Consider the following 12585-nt stretch of genomic DNA (forward strand, 5'->3'; position numbering starts at 1 on the left):
AGAGAAGATAGCAACCATGGAGATGGCTCATTTGCATAAACCTTACAGCACAATAGTGAGGACTGGGAGTTGGAATCCACAGAATAAGGTGACTAGCCCAATTTTTGAGGTCTGGTTTCATGTGAGAGACCCTGCCTCAAAATTAGGTAGAGATTGACAGAGAAAGACAACACATATTGACCTTTGGCCTACACACACACACACACACACACACACACACCACCACCACCACCACCACCACCACCACAACCACCACCACAAAAGACAAATGTAAATTGTAACTATATTGAGTTCCCTGCAAAATTCAGTAATCTAAGGCATTCCTCACATGTTTATAGAGTTAAGAGAGACAAACACAAGAAGTTGAAAAATGTTCAAACAACTACTTACATAGTGATTGTCACATATAGTCATGTATATGTACATATACATGTAGCATGACACTTTGCATATTAGCTATATGGCCTGCCGTTAAGCCCAATGGACTCAGCTTTATTGATTTTGTTAAAAAACCTGATGTTATTTTTGAATACAGATTATGTTTTCCAGATGCCTAAATTTTACACGATCTCTAGTAGGAAGAAAAAACATCTTGATCTATGTCTGAACCAAAGTTTATCCACTTGTTCATTAATATGTTTCTTGGGAAATAAAATAACTCTTTGCAAGAAGGAGGAGGAGAAGAAGAAATACAAGAAAAGGAAGAAGAAAGAGGAAGAAAAGGAAGAGGAGGAAAAAGACAAGGAGGAGAAGGAAGAGGATGATGAGGAGGAAGATGAGGAGGAAGAGTTGGATGTCCAATAGATTCAAGGCTTAGTCCACAAACATGAGTCATGAAACTTTTGTTGGGCCTTCATGTCTATGATTCAGTTTGATGAGTTGAATAAGTTATACCAAGCCTTAATTTTCTGAACTATAAAATGGGTACAGTCATAAGTGACCCCTACTTATCTGTTTGTGATGCCACACAGATGACAGGGGTATGCCTTTAAAATGATCTAACCCTTTGCTCAAGGTTTGCTTAATGTGTCATTACTTTGTTGGTAGTGATTTTGGAGATTTTGTAAGCATCAAGGGTGGTAAGGTTGGTTCTCCTTAAAAGGCTGATTCATTTGTCAAAGGCACCAAAATTGATACAATCAGCAATTTTGGATCCACTTAGCCAGCCAAGTATTGAGGTCAACTAACCTATTGAAAGTACTAGAGAATTTGTACTGAGAGGAAAGAAGCCATATACTTAATGGTAGATTTAAAAAAAAAATAGAAAAGGATGTAGAATCAAAAATACAATAACCTTTCAAATTGGTAGCTTGAGTGGCATCAGGCACTGTGCTGGTATTCATTTGTTTCATGTATTTCTTCTTTTGCTCCAATTCTGTCCATCACAAAACAGGCACTCATTAAAGTTCAGTTGCATACACAACTCTTTCTGGCCAGTGATATGATTAACACTCTTAGGTTTGGTGCAAGGCTATGAAAAGAGAGAAGTATGCTCATGCCTCATTGCTGTAGGAGAAGAAAGACTGCCTAGATCTGCCCATGAACTGACTCTGTCAAGCTGCTACAATTTTCCTGACTTCATGATTTGTAAGTGTTCACTTTTCTTTTCTATTAATACTCGCTCATCTTTGTTCCTTTCAATTTTGGGCTATATAATTTTCTCTGCTCCTGACCATCCTTTTACTCTGTTTATACAAAATGTATTTATTGACCCCACTTTTCTTTTATAGGTGGAAGGGTGGATGGATGAATGGATTGATGGATGGATGGATGGATGGATGGATGGATGGATGGATTAATGGATAGTGTCTATATCTATATGCCTGGGGACTGTGTGCCAGATGAGGGGTTTACTCCAGCCTGCTCCTTGTACTTAGAGTTCAGAGATCTAGTAAGAACCAAATTAAGTCTTTGACAGCCCTCTGAAGCAATCAGACATATTTTTACAGCTTTATTAATAAATGTGTAGATTTTTGGCAAATAAAAAAAGTGAGACTGCAACGAATTGTCCACTTATTTAACAGTTATTCAATGAATGTTAATTTTTTATGTATTGGATATTTTTGGGGTGCTTGGGAGTTATAAATAATGATAAAGCATAAACGTTGGCCTCTCAAAAGTCATGGTCTAGTTGAGATGCATGTGTAGGTCGCTCACTATTTAAGAACACCATAATTTTGAATAAGTTTCTTTGTCGAAACTTGTTTTTACATATGTAGAGGGCGCCTCAGATGGCCCATGTATGCTCTTTGGTTAGTGGCTTAGTCTCTGGGAGCTCCTAAGGGTCTACGTTAGTTGATGCAGTTGGTCTGCTTTGTCTGGCCTCAGTAGGAAAGGATGCACCTAATCCTGTAGAGACTTGATGCCCCAGAGAGGAGAGATGCCTAGGAGTAAGGCACCCTCTCAGAGGCAGACATGAATGGGAGGGGGATGAAGAAACTCTGGGAGAGGGTCCAATATTTGGCATGCAAATAAACAAAATAATTAATTTTAAAAAACAACTTATTTTTAAAGCCAGCAGCGGTGAAGCACTTGGAAGGCAAGTGGATCTCTGAGTTCGAGGCCAGACGGGTCTACAGAGTAAGCTCTGGGACAGACAGGGCTACACAGAGAAACTCTGACTTAAAAAACAAAAACAAACAAAACAAGCAAACAGACTTATTCTTAGTGGCTGGAGAAATATCTCAGCAATTATGAGCACTTCAGACTCTACCAGAGGACCTGGGTTTGATTCCAGCACCCATATCAGGCAGCTTACAATGGGCTATAACACCATGTGATATTCATTGCCCTCTTCTGGATCCTGTGGGTATTGTACACATATAATATACTCTCTGTCTCTCTCTGTCTCTCTCTGTCTCTCTGTCTCTCTCTCTCTCTGTCTGTCTCTCTCTCTGTCTCTCTGTCTCTCTCTCTGTCTCTCTCTCTCTCACACACACACAGAATGAATAAATATATATTAAAATCTGATAAATATTCCCCAAACTAATACTTACAATGTTTTTGAGGTTTTGATCTTCGTTTGTTTGTACAACCGAATACTTAAGTCACCATAACGCACATGTTCCCAGTGAGGCTGACTGAGATGATGACCATTGTCTTCTCAGCTCTTGTGGACCACCCTGTACTGTGTTGTTCTCATTTCTCTGCTTGTTGACAATTTCACTCTCTAAAGTGGCCATGAAGCACAGATACAAACGTTCTCCAATAGAAGAGGGCTATGATGCTTGATAAGGAGAAAATATGCATGAGATCTGACCGGGAACAGTGATGTTGGCCATGCATTCACTGCCACTGAACCAACAATATATATTAAGCGCAATGTCCTTAAGTAGAAAACATGCCGATGTGTTAATAAAACTGCACCTAGAGGCTTATGGCCACCGAATTTTGTGTCTCCCCTAGAAGCTGAGGTCCCATGTTTATGTGCAACAGCCTCAAGTGTGCTAACTTGATAGAGCACAGCTACTGTGAATAAGGAAAATTTACCATTTAATCGACTGATTCCCCAAGCACAGTTACGTGGGGTTGGGGGGGGGGACTGTGAGGGTATGCATAGGATGCTTTGGAAAAAGTCATTACAAGTGGGTTGCTTCTGAGTCCAGTCTTTAAAAATATAAACTGATGTCCGATGGATGATCTGGATGGTCTCAGGTCACTCAAGTATTGGGAAACTGTGTGTGAAGAAATTTGACTATGAAGACCTGACAAAGGAGCATCTAGAAAAGCAATGCAGTCAGAGAGCTTTAGTCATAAACTGAGCCACAGGCAGGAGCTTTCAATCACTACAAAGTTTCTCTGCATAGTTTAAGCTATAGTTTTGATCAAGGAAATATGCAGTATGTCAGCTGTGAAAATTGGCTCAATATTCATAATCAAATCTATTATGCTCCTGCTGAAGCCTGATCTATGTTTCCGTAGAAACCCCTAGTTCCACAAAGGGACCCCGGGCTGGCCTTTGGCAAGAAAACTCAGCACCCCTGGAGGCCGCTCTAGTAATACTGGTGGGGAGTTGGCTGCAAAGTACAACAGAGCTCCTGGTGAGACTAGTGAGCTGAGACAGCAAAGTATTGTTGGCTTGTAGCACGTAGGACAGAGAGTCCTACATTGGATCAAGATACAGAATCACTCATTCTCCCCACCACGCCCATATCTATGAAAGATACTGCCTGCAAGTACATCTGAATCTCGAACTCTCTTGACATACAACACAGTTCAGGGCACACAACAGGGTGACATTCTAAACCAGCCCTTCTTTCACAGTTCCAAAGCAACTGACACGTGTATTCACATCTACCTCCTAATGCAGGCTTCCTAAGTCCCATTTTGTAGACAACAGCCCCAAATGACAGAGTAATCTTTCCCAAGCTCACACAGCTTGTCCCAGGGATCCCTAAGGAATCATCGGTTTCTCTACTTGAGGCTTAGAGGGGTGACTGTGCACAGCTCTCCCCACCATGAGTCTCCACTCCCTGCTTCAATGTACACAGTCTGTGGAACTGTAGCTTCTCCTTCATCCCTATGTGAACTGTCTTTGTCCTGTTTGCTGCCTGTTGAAGGCTGGGTCATCTCTCAGCGTTTAACAAGACCCCCTGAAACTTCTGCCCCAGTGGAAATTTTATTCCAGGTCTATAGGGACAACATCTCCATCTGAGGACCCTCTTTCCTGTTCATATCAAAGGCCTGGGCCAAGTTCTCATTCACCATTTAGTAAAGTTCCTGGTATTCCATTGATGTGGTCCATCAGAACAACAACACAAACACCTGCCACCCAAAAAAGGATATTCTTGAATTGAACTGAATTTAGATAGTTCCCTTAGCTCATGTGAACCAGCATATGTACCATCCAAAACAAAGTCTGAACTCACCTGCCCCTAATTGACAGTTTAATTCCACTGTAATCTTTACTAAGACAGTTTCTGAACTTGTCATTAGCATTACTGATAAAGTTGAAAGACCATTTCATCTGATTTTTGTGTCTTAAACACTTAATTATTAAATTCCACACTGATAATTAGAAAACCCTATTATTTCGTAATGGGCTCAGCAATACTACCCAGGGATCCCTCAATTACTGAAACAGAAGCCGCCTCCGAGTGTGCTGAAGTGAAATCTCACACACCGAGGAGTCTCTGCTCACCAACATGAGCTGTGTTACTAGAGCTGGAGAGTATAAAATAAAAGGTCTGCTCAGCTCCCAAAATGATAGTGCTCCAAGTATTCATTAGGTATCTAGGGCTGATTCATTCATGACCTTCCCAATACCTGGCCAAAGTTGAAGGTACACAGGATAATTAAAGAAAAAAGGTGGGACAGAGGTGTGTGTGTGTGTGTGTGTGTGTGTGTGTCTGTGTGTCTGTGTATGTGTATGTGTCTACATGTATATATCTGTGTTTATGCCTGTGTATGTTTCAGACAAACAAATCTAAGTTAAGTCCATGGCAAGAAAATTTCTAATAGAACCATAACATAAACTGTCTTCAGAGGGACCAAAACTATAGGCTGGTGCACGTCACTGTGGGGAGGGGCTTGAGAAACTTTTGCAGCCCAAGGACTATTTCCATGTGGGAGATTTTATTATTCTAACTAGACTGTGCCTGTCTAGACCCTGTCTGAATTCTTGCCAAAACTGAACCAAACACTTCACCACTAAGCAATTCCCAGGAGTCTGTCAGAAACACAGACTGTCAGAGCCCCAGGAGACTTAGAGCAAATTCCTCATGAGGACTCATACTGGCCTCAAGCAAGGGGACAGTGCAATGCTCTCCCTGAAGCCACTTCCATTGTGGGAGCCAGTGTGGGAGCCCCAGGCTTTTCCTCCTGTTCCCAACCCTTAAAATCACTATCTGAAGAAGACGTAGCTGTTAGCACACAGCCTGACACACGTGAAGATTTAGTATTGTATACACTTCACAGTGTTCTTCTTTGGTTGGCTGACTGGGGAAAAGAGCAGCCAAACTAGGTGCCTGCAAGGCAGACACACATACAGGGGCTCTGACTCACAACCTGTTTGGCACAGCTCCGTCCTCTGGGCTTCCGGAATCTCCCTCTCTTTAATGTACAAAACCTCCTCTGCAGATGTTTTAAAACAATGATCCGTGACAATGAGAGTTTAAGATACTTTCTCCTTTCATCGCAGAATTTTAGACTCAGTGTTTAGAAGACCGTTGCATTTCTTAGGCTAGGCATTTGGGAAGACTTTTGGGGAATTCCATCCAATAACTATAGCCTTTAAGGGTGGGTGTGTGTTACTAGGCTAGGCAAGGAATGTGTTAAGAACGGTCAGGGTTCACCATCTAAAGTAACATTGGGGCCAGGGAGGGGGAGCTAAGTGTTTTGGAGTGATCTGGCGTGAGCACTAGTGTCCCTGTGAGTATATATGCCAACAGCCTATGGGGACTGTGTCTTTTGAGGGGTTTTGTTTCTATTTTGTTTGTTTCAAGGGGAAAGATACATATGGAGGAATTTAGGCCTCCTAGTGAATAGCAAGGCAAGTGGCCCAGGCAGAGAGTTTACCATTAACCGGGAGGTACAGTGCTAACTTCTGGGTGCAGCTCCTAGTGCCTAGCCTGGCTAGAAGGGAACCGGGCCCTCTGTGACAGCCGGGTGGGATTCCCGGACCAGGGCGGGGCGGGCGGGCCGTGGGGCGGGGCGGGGGCGGGGCGGGGCGGGGCTGGAAACCGACTGTCGGTCTGCGGCTGCCTCCGGAGAGGCATCCACAGCGGCGGAGCGGGCGGCGGAGCAAGAGCGAGGCGGCGACAGCGGCTGCGACTTCGGTGAGCTTGGTGCGGACGCGGCTGGGGCGCGGCAGGGATCGCGGGCTGGGACTCGCAGGGAGAGGCGCTGCGGAGGCGCGGGGGACCTCCTGGGCGCCGGACTTGGTGGAACGGAGCGACTGTGGCTCTCTTCGCCCGGCTCGCGACGCCCTGCAGCCCCGGGCGAGGGAGGGAAGCAGCGAGCTCACGACTCGGTCTTGAACAGTTCTTCTTCGTTCCCGAGCCAGAGGTCTGTGCGTCCATTGCTCCCTCTCTCCGGGTCTCTCTCCCGATCTTATTTCTTTTCCAGAAGAGTCCCTTCACCCTTCAACCACTCCCACCCCTATCCCTCCCCCGCCCTTCCCCCGAACCTTAATCTCCAAAGCTATTCTTCAGGAGACCCGCGATCTTCCTCCTCCGGGTTCCCAGGCGAGGGCTATGCCTCTGCTCCCCATATTTCTGTCGCCCCAAGTCGTGGATGAAGCCCGTCCAGGCTCCTGCACACCTGGACCCTTCGGTTGCCACCTGCCACAGAGGTGCTTAGCCAGCAGGCAAACCGCTGTGCCTAGGACCTCCTCGCCTCTGCGGTATTCACTCCCCCTCATGCCAGAACTAACCAGAGTCCAGCAGGAGGAGACTTTTCCAAGCTGGAGCTTCGGGAACAATTTGACCCACTTCCCGAGGCATTGGTCTCAGGCCAGCCATGCTTTTTGGTAGACACACCTGTCTCCTTTGCCAGCTGAGAGACTGACAAGAACGCCTCTTGAAAAAATGTGCCAGCCTGTCCCCTATTCCTTTTCCAAGCTGTTAAACTTCTTGGCCTATGTCCCCAGAGAGGAGGTCTAGGGCCTTTGCCATTTAAATCTGTTAAAGCTCTCACCCTACTCCCAACCCCCATCTCTGTGAAGATCCCCAAAATTCTGTCAGCCATCATAGGAAGAGGAAGGGTCAAGTACTGATAGGGTTCTGAGTTCTGGAGATTTCTTCTCCTATGTGGGTGATCCCCTGCCTGCTTCAGAGAACCCCAGGCTCATAGAGCTCCCCTGGAGCTTTGCGATTCCCTTATTAGAAACTTTCACTACTCTGGCCAATCACCACCTCTTCTAGATTGGCCCAGGCTATCTGCACAGTGCTGAGTCTCCAGGGCTGGGGGAAAGCTGGGTTAGGACCATGCAGAGCTAGCACCTGTGCAGGGCAGAAAGAGGAGAATGGTTCCTGGCCAGGCCTCAGCCTTGGTAATACCAGCGTGTTAGAGTTGTTCCCAGTCGGACTAAAGAAAAAAAATTCCACACACTGGTTCTGAAGGCTTCATGTGAAGAGAGGAGGCAGACAAGGGGCTGTTTTCCCTGCCTGTTTCTGATGGTCTTGTGTTGCTATGGTGACAGTTTTGCCTCTTCCTCCCCCTGACTCTTCTGGGAGCTGGTTTTTATTGGTCTGTTGTCCTGTCTTTTATGGCTCTAATTTCTTCTCTTTACTTGCTCTGAAATAAACAGTCATAAACATGGGCACTGGGCCCAGGCTGGGGGCTGGCAGAACTCACCTCCCGTGGGCCCCTCGCTCCTGTGAAGGGAGAATACTGGATAGGATGGGGTGGGATAAACCTACCATGCTCCTTCTTGCTCTCAGCTTTGAGGAGGGGACAGGAACATCCCAAGTGGAGTGCATAGTTGGTAGGATACTTCTGGGTGTGTCAAATACTTGTGACAGCTCACTGGGGTGCTAGTGTTCTAGGGGAAGGGCAACCCCATCTCTCACTTATCATCTGAGACAACTAAGCTCAGAGCAAGTGAGTCGTTCCCGTGGGCTCCTGTTGATGGGCACACAGTCAGCTCTCAAGTTTGATCAATGAAGGGAAGTCAGAGAGATGATGACACAAATCTCCCTGCCTCCCATCCTGCTGTTCTTCCAGATCTGTCTCCTAAAGGACGTCCCTGCACCCGAAAGTTAACTAGAAAGGGTTGCAGCCTAACCCTGTGGCACATGTTACCTTCCATGCCCTTTGGACATCCTAAACCCCAAGTGCTGGGGACCCAAGCTGAGAACAGAGTGAAGCCACTTGTGACTTCCTGTTTTTACTCAGCACTGAGAGGAATTCGGTTTGCTTTTGCTTATGCTCCCAGGGCTTAGATAGGACCGGATGACTCAAGGACACAGAGCCAGCCCTGAGTAAGGAGTTCCCAGAGAGCTAACCCAGTCCGTAGTATTTGTCACCCACTGTCCCCTGTCTGTGACACTCTGCAGTGAAGCTGCTCCCCTCCCCCTCCCTGGTTATTTTTCTCTTCCTTGCTTCTCCCTCTCTACCCTTTGTATGGCAGTGGTGTTCCGGCTCGTTGAGTTAGAGCGACCCGTGCACACAGCATGTGCGGGCATCATCAGCCTCTCTGGCGGTCAGCAGTTGACCCAGAGGAAGTCAGCTCGCTCCCATGGACCTTACTCTATCTTTCACATCGACTCGGAGCATCTTCATCTTTCCTGTTGGGTGTTGCTTTTTCTTTTAGGATAGAATGGATTAGCCTACCGGTTATGTTTTGAATGGTTGGGAGACTGAAAGACTGTTAGTGTCCTAGGTTTTGTTGGAAGAGCTTCAGTTAAAGAGACGCCCGAGCCACTCTTGGCAGGTGGAAAATTTTAGTATTTGAAGTCAAAGTCCTTCAAGGCCTAGTTGGCGTTTTCCTGAAGTGATTTCTGTGGAGTGTTCGTGGGATGCCCTCCTTCATTTCTACACTTCATATTTATGTATCAAATGCAGGGCAGTGACGACAGAGGCATGACTCCCCCTTCTAAAAACTAGTCTGGTGGAAAAGGAAGATGTGGAAATCGATTTAAGTCATGCAGTCGGAGCAGTGTTTTGACAAAGGGCAAGGTGGCGTCCAGTCCAAAGATGGCTCTTCCAGTTGATCAGGTAGCCTGATCGTTGTGGCTGGAATACAGTTAACCAACTATTGCCATCCTAGAAGGCCATTATTTAGCCTTCACAGAACCAAGTGGTTATCAAAGAGAGCCCCTCCTGCAGTTCTGGTGAGCGAGGATGTCCTGCCTGCCTCTGGGAGTTTTGACTCATCAATAGTAGTCTCTGTTTCCTACTTCACCTTGCTTAAAAGTCCTCTCTGTGGTGCAGCAAGAATTCCAAGACCAGGTCTTATGGGAAGGAAGGAGAGAGGATGATGGAATCAGACATGGATTTAGGCTCCATTGCGGTGTGTTCTGCCTGTGCAGTCCTGAAAGTTTACCTGACCTAGCTGAGTCTCCATCTGTGTGGCAGTAAAACTCCTACACTTAAACTTGCCTTCTTCTAGATTGAATGGTCTTAATGTATTTATAGGACCTGGCAGGGTGCCAAGTCTCTCTCAATAGACTTGCTCTTATTTACTTGTATAGATTAGAGAAGAGTTTTCCTGTTAAGGGGCTTCTGGGCCTTCTCAGAATCCCCAGGGAGGATTCTCTGGATAAATTCTGTCCCTTGGAGATCCATTAATTATCTAGGAAGGTTAAAACTGCCCACAGTCAGACTCCTAGGTTTGCTAGTTAATCTTCTAGTTATCTCTCACCAGATAAGCCATGTTCTCCACCACCAGAACAAGTGCCAGTCTCGAGCACTATTTGAAATGGAAACTCACTTCCAGAGTTGCAGGAATGCATTATTATTTTCTATGAGACTCTTTTAAAATAAATGTTTTATTAAAAAAAAAGTTTTGGACCTTTTTAGTTGTCCCCCCCCCCCATTTGGTTTTAAATATATGCTTATACATTTGCATTTGCTTGTCTCTATTCTGGATTTAAAGAAATGGGGACAGGGAGATAAAATTTCATCAGCTAGTAAGTGGCAGGGCCAGAATTTTAAATGAGGTCTTGCTTACTCTTTGTGCCATGGCATACAATCTTGTCATTTTCTTGGCTGGTATGTCAGAGAACCAAAATAAGTGTGTTTGGAGAACACAAGTGGATTTTAGTAAGGATGGAACTGGTCAGTGCTGTAGTAACTCAGACTCATAGTAAATATTTAGAGAGCTTATTAGGGTTTTGCTCTGAGTGCAGCATTAACAAGGCTTTCTGCAGCTGGCTGCGCAATTTCTTTTTACAAGTGAAGAATAGAATTGGACTCTGACATGTCTCAGTCAAGACAGATCAGTTGATGAAATCCTAAGTGGTTTTGTTAGCACAAAGAATGAATGGATTGTTGGTTTGTCATTAATATAACCCAAATCACTGGGCTTATCATTGAACACGTGACTGGAAAATATCACAAGTGTTTCCCTGGGACGTAGACATCATGACAAGAGATACCACAGAGTTCAAATGGTGACAGGCAACGGTGGTGTGGATTAGTCTGCTGGTATGGCTCATGTCTAGAAACGTGAGGGTGTGAAGTGATTTGAGCGTTATTCCCTAGCCCTTCCTAGGTAAGGTAGAAGCCAGCATTTCCTTAAAACCCTGCTGCTCCAAGTGCTGAGGACAGGGACCACACTTCCCAGCAGTGTGCTTATCAGGTCCAGCTGAGCACTGTGGACAGATGTGGTGCTATTTGCAATTATCTCAGGGCCTGAGTCTGGTGTCTGCTTATTTAATGACTTCACTTTCTAATAAGAATTCTGGATGGCATAGATAATTAGATTTTTAAAATGAAACTGGGAAAGAGAGTGCCCCAAAGAGTTTAATTGCAGTTTTATGATGGATCAAGCATTAAAATGGGATCATTCATTTATAGAACCAAATGCTTACCACGTGGGCTCCTGTCCTTGGCCTATGCTGGGTTGAAAACCTACAGATCAGTGTGGTATCACCTCTGCCCTCAGGTAGCCCCCCCCCCCACTCCAAATGCAAAGCGAAGGAGGAAGCACGCACCCAGGTATGGCCAGTCATAGAACAGCAAGCTAAGGAGGAGGTGACACAGCAGAGTTCGTTCTCCGCTGCCACCAAGGTGTCATCACAAGGCATCCCAGTTCCCTCGTGAATGCTAAACAAAAAAGTGCAAGCCCAGGAACAACAGCTGAGTTCAACTCTCGACGCCCAGCCAAATGTCCAGGCTAAGAGAGGAGATCGTGCTTCCCTGTCTATAAGACAAGAAGGCTTTGATGGCTTAAAAGGACCATTCCATATGTAGGCTGGTAGTCTTCCAAAGCCTTTGGTTTGTTTTACCCAGTGATCACTGAAGAAGGGTGTTCTGGAAGCTTTGGTGAGCCTGCTTTTTGAGAGATCTGAGCAGAGTTAAGTACTTCCAAGGAAGCACTTCCTCTTAGAGCCCTGCTCCCTCCCAGGAAGGGAGCCATTTTCTGATTGAACAACCCCCCACTACCCACAAATGGTTGAATGCCAAAGGTGATGAGAGCAGAGGCTCAAGGAAGGTCACAGGAGTGGGACGGAGCTGATGCCATATTCATAAGTGTCATTAAGGTGAATGGAGAAGGGGCTGGTCTCACATGCTTACTACCTACCATTGTCTTCTGCTTAGAGCGGAGGTCCTTTTGGGAGGAATGCGGGGAGAGCTTGTGCTACTTTTTAAAACTAGATTAAAATGCACATGAGGAGCAATGAACAATGTACTTATTCCAAGGCCTTCAGGTTCTTTCAAGGCCATCGGCAATGAGCTCTTGGTCCATGCAGGAGCAGTGTTGCAGCTAAATCCAAGGCAGCCCAAGTGCAGAGGCAGACTCCTGTGGGCGGGGCATGGATACAGAGTCAGAAAACACCGTGGGTCTTATGTCCACACTGGCTACACACTCACGAGCAGCCTGGGCTTTGGCGGGTTGTCTCCTTTTTGATTTAATGTAATTTTTTATTCTTCTGCCACTTTTGGTGCTATGTGGACAGCAGCATTTACGGAACAATCTTG

The 12585-nt window shown here is 45.7% G+C and overlaps 1 protein-coding gene across 1 annotated transcript in view; it reads left to right on the plus strand.

Annotated features, from left to right (window-relative positions):
- Positions 1-6721: 6721 nt before the first annotated feature.
- The window catches only part of CYRIA (CYFIP related Rac1 interactor A), a 103139-nt gene continuing 97275 nt past the window's right edge, over positions 6722-12585 (plus strand). Inside the window, exon 1 of the mRNA XM_080917297.1 lies at positions 6722-6776. The gene's annotated coding sequence lies outside the window, so the exon portion shown is untranslated. The remainder of the gene's footprint in view (positions 6777-12585) is intronic.

This window comes from Micromys minutus, assembly GCF_963924665.1.
Source record: "Micromys minutus genome assembly, chromosome: 1".
In the NCBI taxonomy this organism is placed as follows: Eukaryota; Metazoa; Chordata; class Mammalia; order Rodentia; family Muridae; genus Micromys; species Micromys minutus.